This window comes from Echinops telfairi, unplaced genomic scaffold (assembly GCF_000313985.2).
Source record: "Echinops telfairi isolate 266 unplaced genomic scaffold, ASM31398v2 ScPeMD7_9;HRSCAF=40, whole genome shotgun sequence".
NCBI classification, from domain to species: Eukaryota; Metazoa; Chordata; class Mammalia; order Afrosoricida; family Tenrecidae; genus Echinops; species Echinops telfairi.
The window spans coordinates 8,395,103-8,407,605 of NW_022103906.1; the positions used below are offsets into that span (position 1 = coordinate 8,395,103).

Sequence of the window (12,503 nt, forward strand, 5' to 3'; positions counted from 1 at the left end):
ACTCACAGGCAAGCAGAATTAAGTCACTTGAAACTTCTCTCCCTGAAGTTTAGTGGCACATGTACAATCCATTCCAGATTCAAGTTCCTCACTGTAATGGCTGCATCTGTATCCATTTCTTGTCCATGATCTTCAGTCAGAACCATCATATTGTCTACCAACTACATTCAACTCTTTTGCCTGATATTTATATGATAGGTATTCTATGTGTATATTTTAAATAATATACGATACATAAGTACATATATATGATAGATACATATCATATATTCTATAAACACGATACATAATATAGGTATATATTTAATATAATAAACACATACATATATTTATAGATAGATATGTTTAACTCTGATACAATGGTGCTTAAGTTCAGGGCTACTAACCCCAAATTCAAAGGTTCAAACCCAAGAGCAGCGGAAGATGTAGCAATTGGTTTTCACAAAGCTTACAGCCTTGGAAGCTATGGTATAGTTGTACTCTGTCCTACCAGGTCAATATAATCCTCTTTTCAAAGACCATCATTACCCAAAATCCAGGTCTATCGAAAGTTTACCATACACTAGTCTCTGCACAAATGATAGATTCTCTATCAAGACATCTCTCGCTTGTAGGCAAAGCCCAGTCCAATTTTTGTAACTCCTATTTATCTTTACTCTACACAAAGCTAATACTTGGTATTTTAAAATTATTTTTTGCATTACCTCTTCTTTGATTGGAGGAGAATTTTTGAAGACAAAGATCTAATATTTATCTATTCATAAAACGTTGTTAGTTTTCTAATTCAATCACTGTCGTCAGCCAATCAATATTTCTGATGAATGAATAAAAGTCAAAACCGAAAGAAAAAAAAGGGATGAAAGTATTTTCTTGGCAGGTTCTTAGGTAAAGTATTTTTCTCTTATTTTCATTATAAACATGAAATATTTAGTTGTATTTCTAAAGTGCTACACCTCTAATTCCAAAGACAAGAGGAGTCAAATGATAATTCACATTTGGACAGCCAAATCTTTAAAACATTACAATCTGTTGAGATCATGGAATATGTTTTATCAGTTGCTATTTATCCAAACCTTGTCCACTAACATCATCCATGATCTGATAGTTCAGTGGTCTCAAACATTCTGTAAAATATATGAACTCTCCACTGCAAGGGCAAAACAGCATCACCGCATTCTCATTTCCCAGATACACGGCCATTTTTCACTCAAGCTCCTCACAGGTGATATCAGGCTTTAAAATATAATGCTGACACTGGATAGAAGCATTATCTGTCATTGTGTAGAAAAGTCAAGAAAACCATTTCTGTCTCTAAATATTCTGCAATGAGAGGAGAGACAGATATCCTTACAGAGATATAGCATGTTTTCTTTAAAGAATTACTCCCATGTATTCATATTGTTACCTGAATAGGAGCAGTAAGAATATATGGAATTTGAAGCTGGTAGTGAATGAATAGAGGAATTAAAACACTACAAACATAAGTTAAGGATATAACACTTGACAATAAGTAATTTGTTTTAAATGTCTACTATGTATAAGATAATATTATATATACCTGGTGTGTTAGGGTTCTCTAGAGAAACCAGCTTCCCTATACTTATCATCCTGCCAAAACTCCTAGAAAATATCAGATACGATCACTCAGAGCCTCTCCTTTAACCAGCACCTCATCCATCAGTGGTGCTACTGTAGGTATTAGCTTTGCTATTTCACACCATGGATTAGTAAGAGTAGCAGACTTATCCATACTTTTAGGTGTAATAGTAGCATTATTAGTGCTGTTAGGACTAATCAGACTGGAGAGCCAATTTAAGAAGCCCATATTCATGATTTTATTTCTCTACAAGCACTCCTGGTACCAAATGTGCTAGACAGGGTTCTCTAGAACAACAAAACCAGAATGCTAATAATTCTATATATATTTATACAGATAGATAACATAAGAAATAAACAGTTAATTAAATTATAAAGCAGTACAAATGGCTCAGTGCAACTCACTCCAATGACAGCTGTGAGACACTTGCATTCCTTCAAGTCTTGAGGGCCACTGGGTAGTCCTCTGGAGAGCAATTCAGGCTATCCAGGCACAGGCAGCAAACAGCAAGGCAGGTCACCAATAGTCAATCAGATGTCAGGGTCAACAGACCCCAGCTCAAGAGATGTAAATTTCAATGGTGTGGCAAAGCAGGTCTTGAAGGAACCACACATTACAGCGACACAGTTCAGGGGTTAGGTGTCCCACAGGTAGTATAGCTTGCAAATTGAGGCACAGAACAAGCAAGGCAGCTGCACACTGGTCCGATGATCAAAGAGCAAGAGACAAAAAAGGCGAGGCTCGCCAAGCCATTTATCTCTCCACCCTTCAAGTAATCCCACATGTGTTTATCGGCCAGGTTGGTACAATAAACTAACTACCTCACCTGGTGATTAAAAGGAGAATAAAAAAACCAAAGCCTAAAAGGAATAGGCATACATGTAAATAGATTCATTTATTTAAGATTATAGAGGTAAGGTCAAAGCTTTAGGGCTGCCATGAAAGTAAGAAGCTAAATTAGTATTAGAAATCCACGGAAGGCTTCATCAAAATGTGAAAAATGATGAGCTCGTGGTAATTAGGAGCATTGAATAAGCAGCTGCTTTTTATGTGTCTGGTGAACCTCCCCATCTCTGTGAGGTAGGCAATATTGTGCTAACTTTACAGAGGATGAAACCAAGGCAAAAATAACTCATAATTTGATCCAAATATACTTTCTCAGGTAGTTTGGCTTTCAAGTGCCAGTCTATTGTGTTTCCATGGTATGGCACTAGATCTAGAACCTAAAATAAACCAGCAGGATATTAATAGAATAGGAAAGAGTCTGCGAGCCTGACACATGGAAAGCTAGAATTCCTTAATGCCTCATATTATTTAATACACTTTCCCTCAGACTTGACTGTCATAAACACTAAAGGCATTTTAGTGTTACTAAACAATACTACTATCAGGAGAGTTCAGAATAAGTGACTTGATTTTCAATCATCTAAAGGAGCCATCCTGGTGGAGAGGCTCCATTTTACATACTGAAAGCAGGTCTAGCAGGTTGCAGCCAGTGAGGCAGGGATCAGAAGCTAGCTTTTTCACTAACAAATGTGTGACTGGGAGAATGATAAGCTTTAGACTTCCACAAAGAGTCCCAATCTTGGACACTCCCAGGGACAGTTCTAAGGCATCCTAGAGGGCACCTGTGAGTGGGAATGGGCTGGCGACTGTGGGTTTGTGTTTTGAGGATGGGATTACAGAGCACTGGCTGGGTCGTGGTTCTGGATTTGGCGGCTCGCCACTAGGTTCGTAGTTGGCAGCCCCAGCGTCTCGGAGGGAGAGCGATGAAACTGAATATTTATGTTCTCAGACACCCAAAGGGGCAGCTGTACTCTGGCCTATAGGAGCCCTATGAATTGAAATGCACTCCAGCATGTGGTTGTTTGCTTGGGTTAAGCAATTTAAAACAGAGTTAACTGTTATTATTCTGTTTATCAATCTGAAATGATAGGATATTGATACTATTTTATGTGGTTGTTTTAAAGATTACATGTCATATTTTTGAAATTGAATTTTAAAAATTGTATGTCAAAGGGTGTGTGTGTGTGTGTGTGTGTGTGTGTGTGTGTTGAGGAACTCTGGTAGCATAATGAGTTTTTACATTGGACTACTATTGCAAGGTCAGCAGTTGAAATCCACAACCTCTTTCAAGGGCAAAGGATGAATGTGCCCACTCCTTTAAAGATTTTTAACCTCAGAAATCCTTGGAGCAGTTACACTTGGTCCTTTTGGGTTGCTATGAGGCAGATTCGACGGAGGCCATTGGATCTGTGTCTTTGTTTTATATATAGGGTATGCATTTATTTATTATTTATATATGGTATGCATTTGTTTCTAAGATGGTTCAATCAATTGGCATCGAGGTGTCACATGTCAGAAAGAAACACTTTCTTACCACCTGACTTGATAAATACCACCAATTCTCAATAGAGTCTGACAAAACTTCAGAGCGAGCAACGTGAAGTGCAAAGGAGGAGATCCTGCCGCTCGACTTGCCGCCACGCGCTTTGTCCGTTTTCACAGGATCGATGTCGGCCAGCGGGGCAATCAGAAGGAGGTCTTAGTCTCTCGATGTGGAAGGGCTGCTAGACTCCATTCTATGGCCGCATTAAACACACATGGTCCCAAAGAGAGTCAAGCCAATGTGTGGAAAGGAAAGGGGCATCTATAATGTCCCACAAGTTGAAGTAAATGCTAGATAATGAGCTCACTAATTTGGAGAAAAAATACTATACACATTCCAAATCCTGGAAAAGTTTAGTTTTAAATCTTTTCAGACTGTATTTTTGAATCCAAACACTTTAGAAGGCTTTGTATTCTTTCTTGGAAAAGAGACCAAAGTTTAAATAATCTTTTTTGAATAAACATTGTCAAGTAGAATCAAACCAGACCCACTGTCACTGAGTGGATTCTGACTCATAGGGACCTTTTGTAGGGTCTCTGAGACTGTAGATGTTCACGGGAACTATCAGTCTCATCTTTCTCCTGCTGCTCAGCTGATGGGTTTGAACCACACACCTGTGCTTATCAGCCTAATACTTAACCCACAGTGCAACCAAGGCCTTAAATCAAATAGCCATTAATATATCAAAAATCATGTCACTGCGAAAGAGAATTCATAGTTTTTAAACTTATTTGACAAAAGAATCCATCTAATTGTTTTAAAGGGTCCTCCCATCCCCCACCCAGGAGAATAACCAGTAACACAAATCACTGCTGCAATCTCACTGAACCTTAATATTTTGTAGAACATAGTTGAGAGAGAAGTGGATAGAGGAGGTTTCCACATTATTTAGAAGAGTTATAGAAAAGGAAAGCTGGAATAGATTGCAAAGTAATTCCTCAAAACTCTCTTTGGAGTGTAATTCTTGAGAGTTTTAAAAATAATATCTAAATAAGGGAAAAGAGTGGTAACTTTTTTTGACTGGTGCTATAAGCAGATTCTTGATGACATCATTCAGTGAAACCCCCTCCTTCTGCCCTGAGGCAAGTTGGGGAGTTAAATAAATCATTATAGATAGATAATATTGAACATGAGATAGGTTATATGAATCTATTAGAAATTAGCAAATACATGGAATGAGTGGTCATGAGAAAAGTAAATAAAAGGTCTTGGTAAACCTTTGGGAGCTAAAGATAGTTTTAAGTATTTAATAAATAGAACAAAACCAAAAACAGAGAACATAACTGTATTACTAAATGTTTGCAAATTAAGAGAAGGCAAATGATTCCTTATTTCTAACACCTTGACACCAATCTTGCTTAAGTGTTGCTGTATATCTTTCCAGTATCATTTGCATGCAATTACCTCCTAATTATAAACATAGTATATTTGCAATAACTCACCTTTATGATTAATTATGTTTCTTAATTAACTGTTAGTCCTGGCAGTCAGAATTGAGTAAAGACTAAAAATATTTTGAATGCAGGTATTTACTAAATTCTTTCCTTGTAAGCTGACATGAAAGTATATATCAAATTTGTTGATTATATTTTTAAAAATAATATATAAGGCATCAGAGCACTCAGAGAAGAAAAACACATGTTACTTTAAAAATAAACACACAAACTTCTAATCTCTCATTAAACTTGGTGAGCTACACTCATGTATTCTGTGTCCAATTATAATTCAACTGTATTACCTTTCCATTCATATTGAGCCACAGGTAACTATGAGAGTGTTAGACTGATTTCATTTATTTTGCTTGAGCAAAGAACAGTGAACTTCTTGGTGATTAGTCAACATTGCAATCAAGCTATCTGTAATGAATTAATATTCCATTGCTTATAAAAATGGTGTTACCTCCAGGCAACTGGCTGCATGAACCAGAGTTCTCACCCAAAGGTGTCACCAAGCAGTACACAATCATTTATCTATGTTTGCCAGAGGGCCAAGACTGGGTTGGGGCAGGGCTTGTTTTATTGACATGCAAGCAGCTGCTACTGGGCCACACCATTGACCTCATTTGTCCTAGCTATGTGGGTCAGTATGAGAGGATGCATTTTGGGTTCATCTTTCTTGATTGGAATATTGGTTTTGTGTAACGAATATTAAATAGGTTCATTAATCCACTAGCTGATTGCCTATAAAATAATATTAAGTCTCTTATTAAAGTTTTTTGCCCTAGAAAAATGTTGTCTGTTGCCATTGAGTTGATATTCCACTTCTGACACTCCACATGGCTGAGTAGAACGGCTCCCAAGGTGTTCTTGACTGTACCGTTTAATGGAGCACATGGCCTGTTCTCCCACAGAGCCCCTGGGTGTTTCTGATATAACATTTGCAGTCAGTATCTGGGAGCTTAACCATCGCACTTCCAAGTTAGACAAATCTTACTGCCATCAGCTTGACTCTGGCTCACAGGAACCCTCTAGGCAGAAATACAACCACTGCTCTGGGTGTCAGACTGAGAATCTTTTATGGGACCAGAAAGCAGGGTCTCCTGCCTGCTAGGCAGCTGCTGTATTTGTACTGCTCCTCTGGTGCTTACAGGGCCCAGGTGCAGCTCACAATGCTAGCAGGACTCCTGTTGCAGCCCTGTTTAAAACCCGCATTTGCAAGTAGTAGGTGAGCAAACCCAGAGAACAGAGGTTCAATTGTATTATCCATTACGTAGGAGGTAATTTGGAATCACTTTACAATGCTGCCGTCCAAACAAAATTAAACACTGGCTGCACTGTGATTGAATGGTTTTAAATACCATGCCAACATGTCACATCTCTCCTTTAGCCAAAAGGAAAGCTATCTCTGCAGTCCCTACACACCTTGAATGGTTACCTCCCTCCCCTTCTATTCACAGTCCATCCTTACGGATATTCTAGCAGCTATTTTGGCTGTGTTACTGTTATTTGTGTAATCAACAGTTCCTTTCCTCTTAAGCTTGACATTCCAGAGAAGAGGACACCTGATTATTGGAGAGCCTCCCAGCAGGACCGACCCTTCACACACGGAACATTTTGTTCTTGGTAAACCAACAGTTCAGAGAAGAACTGATTCTGAAGAATAGTTTTTTCCCCAAGCCATTTTACTGGGAGTTAATGCAGATTTCATATCATTCCATACATCAAGCAGTATTGTACAATTGCTACCACAATCCATTTTCAAAACATTCTCTTCCTTCTGGAACTCCTTAACGTCAGCTCCCTTAACCCCCAGCCCACCCTCCCACCATGTACTCTCTGCTTGCTGTTGCCACAGGGTCACCAATCCTGGGCTTTATCTCAGGAACAACATAAAATACATAATAACATTTCAAGAGGGTCACACACACACCCCCATTGACAAAATATATGAGATAAACCCAATATGAAAACAAAACAAAAACAGAAAATGTAAACAACCAGATTAGGTCCAATGTGCATCAGAGAGGAGATCAAAAAGGTTTTAACCATTCATGTTAGGTTTATGATTTTGATCTTCTATAGTCATATCTCTAATACTCTCTTTTTAGTAACTACTTTCTCTCCATCACTCTGTTATGGACTTATGGACAGTGGTGATCCTGGAGGCTTATATCCTATGTCGTTCTCACAACTGGATCCTGGGTCCCCACTGTCATCCATGGCCTTTTGCAGACCAGAATCTCACCGTTTAGACTCTGATACTCTTCCCTCATTCGGCTTCAGGGTTTAATGAACTTTGGAAAGACCAGCCCAAACTGCCTGCACTTAGTACCTTCCTTCCCACTGGCTGTGTCACCCCTCCCACCCCACCCCCATATGCTCGATTTCATTGGACCACAGGGTTGAGGCTGTGTGTTCTCTGTTTCATGAATCATTGATCAGATAATTAATCTCCAATTTTCTTTTTCAATTTGTTTCCATTTTCAGACGTTATTTTTACCAGACTCACACATACAATTTTCTTTAGGGCTTTCTTGTGTATAGATTTCATAGGAACCTAAAATCAACATGGGAGTCCTCCTTTCAGTAGTTGTGGACTTAAACCAAAATCACAACGTTTTTTGTTTGTGTCAGTTTCCTAATCCATTAAATTACTTAATACTTTAAAATTGCTCAGCCCCACACAACTTTATCCCACCCACACTTCCTTAGCTGAAGTTCGTATTCTTTTTCCAGCGTTTAACAAACATTCTTATGGCTGTTTGTTTCTTTCCAATTCACTTTCTCCATAATTGCCACAAAACTCAAACTCCTCAAACAAATTTGTAACGTCTTCTTCTTCTACTATAATCTATAAAAGGTTTATCACATAATACATTTTCTAATATAAAAGTATTTATCTTAGTATGTATAAATCCATATGTTGGCTTTAATGTTCAGCAGCTCCGCCACCCACCCACCCATGTAATCTCTGCTCTAGTTGTAGAAAAAATGTTCTCATGTCCTTCAATAAAGGAGGTGCTCACAAATAATGCTCATGTCACTCATTTATGTAGCTCCAGGATTAAAACACATCCTGGCCATATTATACTCAATGAGTGCTTGTAAAACAAATGGCTTAGATCAGTACAAAATTCTAAATATAAACTATCTTCGCTAGAAAAAATGAAGGGTAAGGTGGAGACTCAGATAAAAAAGATTTTGAAAGAAATCAGCAGAGTCCTAAAAATCAGTTCTCCAAGAAAGCCGAGAGCTAATGTGGCAAAGGTGACACAGACATGGTTATGTTTTGTTGGTGTTATTAAATGGGGATGGGACCAGATGTCCCAGAAGAAATCTGAGAACAGGGGTTCAGTCATGACCAAATACACACCCAGTAAACAATTTTGTTTTAGATCTTAAAAAGCAAAGGAAGAAAAATTACATTAAAAAAATAATAATAAAAAAAAAAGAAAAATTACATTTATTGAGCAAATGTGGGCCAGGAACTCCCAAGCAATTCATGACTTCCCCCCCCAAAAAATCATGGATTGCAGCCAAGGCTTTGTAATCTATTAAATAAAAGGTGCAGGGTACAGAGAAAACTGGAAACTATTCTTAATATATTGGCTTCAATGATGAGAGTGTTGTTTGATAAGTCTAAGACAGGAGGCTTTCAAGAGGACCTACGTTGGGCCTAGCATCGTCCTACCCATAACTAGGTATTTAATAAATGCTTCTAGTTGAAGGCAAAAATAATCATTTACTTCTCTAAAACCATGGAGAAGTATACATTTTTTTTCTATTTACTTATATGTATGTCTCTTTAAAAATTTTAATACCTCTATAATAAGCAAATACTCCTCAATTTTCATTGTTTATTAAATATATATGTTGTTAATTTAGATTCATAGTCTATTATTTGTTATGTTATAATATTTCCAACTCTCACATAAATATAAAATCAATCTGATTGCACTCATGTAAAGCCAGAAATAAGTGCTCAAAATGGAAATGCCATGCACATGGACACACACACACACACACACACACACACATACACACAGTAGCATATCTTCCCTTTCACGCTGAATTCAAAACATGGGGTTTCTTTTAAAATATATAATTAAATATGATTTGATTAGTAATAGATGCAAATGGCTTTTATCTCACTGAATAATTTTTAGAATCATTGCAATTATGAGTTTGCTTTTTTTCATCGACCAGTCTACAAAGCATTTCTCTTCCATAGCTGATCCCCAGTTGTCGATGTAATTGCACCATCATTCTGAAAGCAGCTGCCTCCCCAGGTGCATTACAGTCAGTTCACCTGAAATAATAATAATAATACCCCCCTGAGGTACTGGAAGCACACACCTTCTCAGTGCTGGAGGCAGATGTGATGTGGAGATGAGGTAAATTATCCCTTCTGATCTTAAACAGAACTAACAATTTTGTTACCAGGGAAATTAATTTTAACCCCCAAATGAGGTCTGCCCGTGATTTTTTTTTCACAAAGCTTTAATTTCTGACCTTTTTTCATTTTTTCAAGTTCACAATGTTATAAGATTTAAAGTAAATATTTGTGTGTTTTACTCTTTAAGCTTCCTTTATTAAGTGTCATAAAATCATCATTTATATACCTTTTTATATACCTAATTTTAGTAAAACAAATATCTACTTTAAAAATATTGCACCATATGTCAAACATCTTCCTTACACACTAACTCAAGGTGAAATTATAGTGCTGGCTAGACGTCTGGAAAAAGAACCAGTCCTTTTAATAGTAGCAATTTCATGAATCACAGCATCTTCCAGAATACCACCAAATGAAAAATGGGATACCAAAGGCCCAGGGGGTCATAGAGAAATAAATATAGAGGGAAAGAAAAGTTTTTGAGGAAGGCAGGTAATGGGAGGGAGACATAAGAAATAACTTGAACACTTTGCTTTTTAATGAGGTACATGAATTGATATAAATGAAACCAACTAAAATCCTTTTTATAAAAAATAGATGCAGAGCAGTTTCTTCTTTCTTGGAAGAAGGAGCCAGTGGGTTTGAACTGACAACCTTGTGATTAGAAAGCTCCTTTGATGGATTAAAAACAAACCAAAAAACCGCATTGCCACTGAGTTGCTGTCAATCGTAGTGAGTGACGCTATAGGACAGAATGGACGTGCTCTTGGTGAGTCACACAGACTGGAGCTCTGTGACAAGGGAAAGGCCCATCTTCCACTTGCAGAGGGACAGATGGTTTCAAACTGCTGTCCTTGCTGTCAGAAGCCCCATGCTACTCGATTGTTTAGGTCTCTTTGGTAGCGTTGTTAAACCTGCATCGCACTTAAGGTGGGGATATCAAGGAACAAGTCTTCTGGGTGTTACAGGATATGTTTTATTGCATTTTCTAAAATGCGTTTAAATACCAGAAACCAAGATAGCAGGTAATGTGTACAACTACTTATAAATGGTAGAACCATAGGTGTTTGGATTTAAAAGAATCTCTATTTAATAGATTCTCCAGTCCTGGATGGCAACATGTAATGTGCTTTCTACTCACCTTTTCTATTAGGCTGCCCATGGTTTCAGATATGTAAAATCAATCTAAATATCTTTTCTCTTCTGGGCCTAAAGGCAGCTTCATAATAATTCTCAACACAGTCTCTTTGTAACTGCTACCAATTGATGACTGTAGGTATAGAAATGGAAAACTATTTGGTCTCTCTGAAATAGTTCAATCTTGGCATTTTATCAGCTAAACGGAGACCAAGAATGTAGCTTGATTTGACTTGCTGAGTGTGGCGATATCTAACATCTCACATATTTTGTGAAAGAATATCAGACTAAATAAATACCACCTTAATTGACAACTGAGTCTATAAAATTTTGATTTTAATTTAGATTTTGATAACACATCCTCAAAGCTAGTTTAACTTTCTGGCACATTAATAAGTACATTTAAACTATGAATACAACATCTGCCCTTGGTCTGGAAAGATATCTATGAAGATGTTTTATATCTGAAACTCCAAAAAATACGGTTCAGAATTCAGAATTAGCTTCCCCACCCACATATAATCCGGCAAGTCAGCTAACAGAGGTCATTCTATCATTTTGTTTAATATTAAGTTGGTTCGAGGCCTATTCATATTTTATGTACATAAGACTCAAACCTCATTCTACCACCGCTCATTCTGGTTTGTTTGCTTTGAACTGCCTTCTTGTTTCACTTCTCCCAGCTTCCTATACCAAATTCTCTCATTCTTCATAAAAGATGTGAACTCATGCTAGCATTTAAGTGTCCAGAAGAGCAAAAAACTTATGATTGATTATTGCTTTTCTGGATATGGAAAAGACCTGAATTCCTAACACCTTCAATGACTCCTCCCTGGCCAAATTTATCTGTGGCTTCTTGGCATCATCATACCGTTGACTTCCTTTTGCTGTTGCCTCACAATTCTGGTGACATGATTTAATATGCAGGGCCAGACATTACACCACAGGTTTCTAGGCCATATATTTAAAATAAACTTTAACTAACTGCAAGGTTGGTGGTTCAAATTCACCAGGCATTCAGTGGAAGGAAGATGAGGAGACTATCAACCCCCATAAAGATTATTAGCCTCTGAGATCCTATAGATAAATTTGCTATTGTTAGAATAAACTTAACGACAGTTGTTTTAAGGTTGTTTGGGTTGTGGTTGATGATTTTTTTGTTGTTGTAGTAGTTCTTTTGGGCTGTGTGTGTGTGTGTGTGTGTGTGTGTGTGTGTGTGTCACCATGTCAGTTCTTAACTTACATATAGAACATTCAGACTGTATACTTCCGCTTTCTTTCCAGTTTCTTGTTATGAACTGAAATGATAAATTGATTTATATAGAGACATTATATATTTATATAATGTCTTTTTGTATTTTAAAGTACTTAAAGACCATTTAAGCATTTGGTTAAAACTATTAAGCATGTGTTTAAAACTTTTTTTTGAATCCTTTAGTTTTTATTTCAGTGATCAAAAGAATGCAACTCATAGAGTCTAAACTGATTAACATGAGACATGCACCTCAAATTAAAACTGCTGTTAGTTTCTGACTGGCTTAAATC

General features: G+C 37.3%; 1 protein-coding gene across 1 annotated transcript in view; it reads right to left on the minus strand.

Annotated features, from left to right (window-relative positions):
- The window catches only part of CSMD1 (CUB and Sushi multiple domains 1), a 2,262,799-nt gene that overhangs the window by 1,798,470 nt on the left and 451,826 nt on the right, over positions 1–12,503 (minus strand). The window lies entirely within an intron of this gene.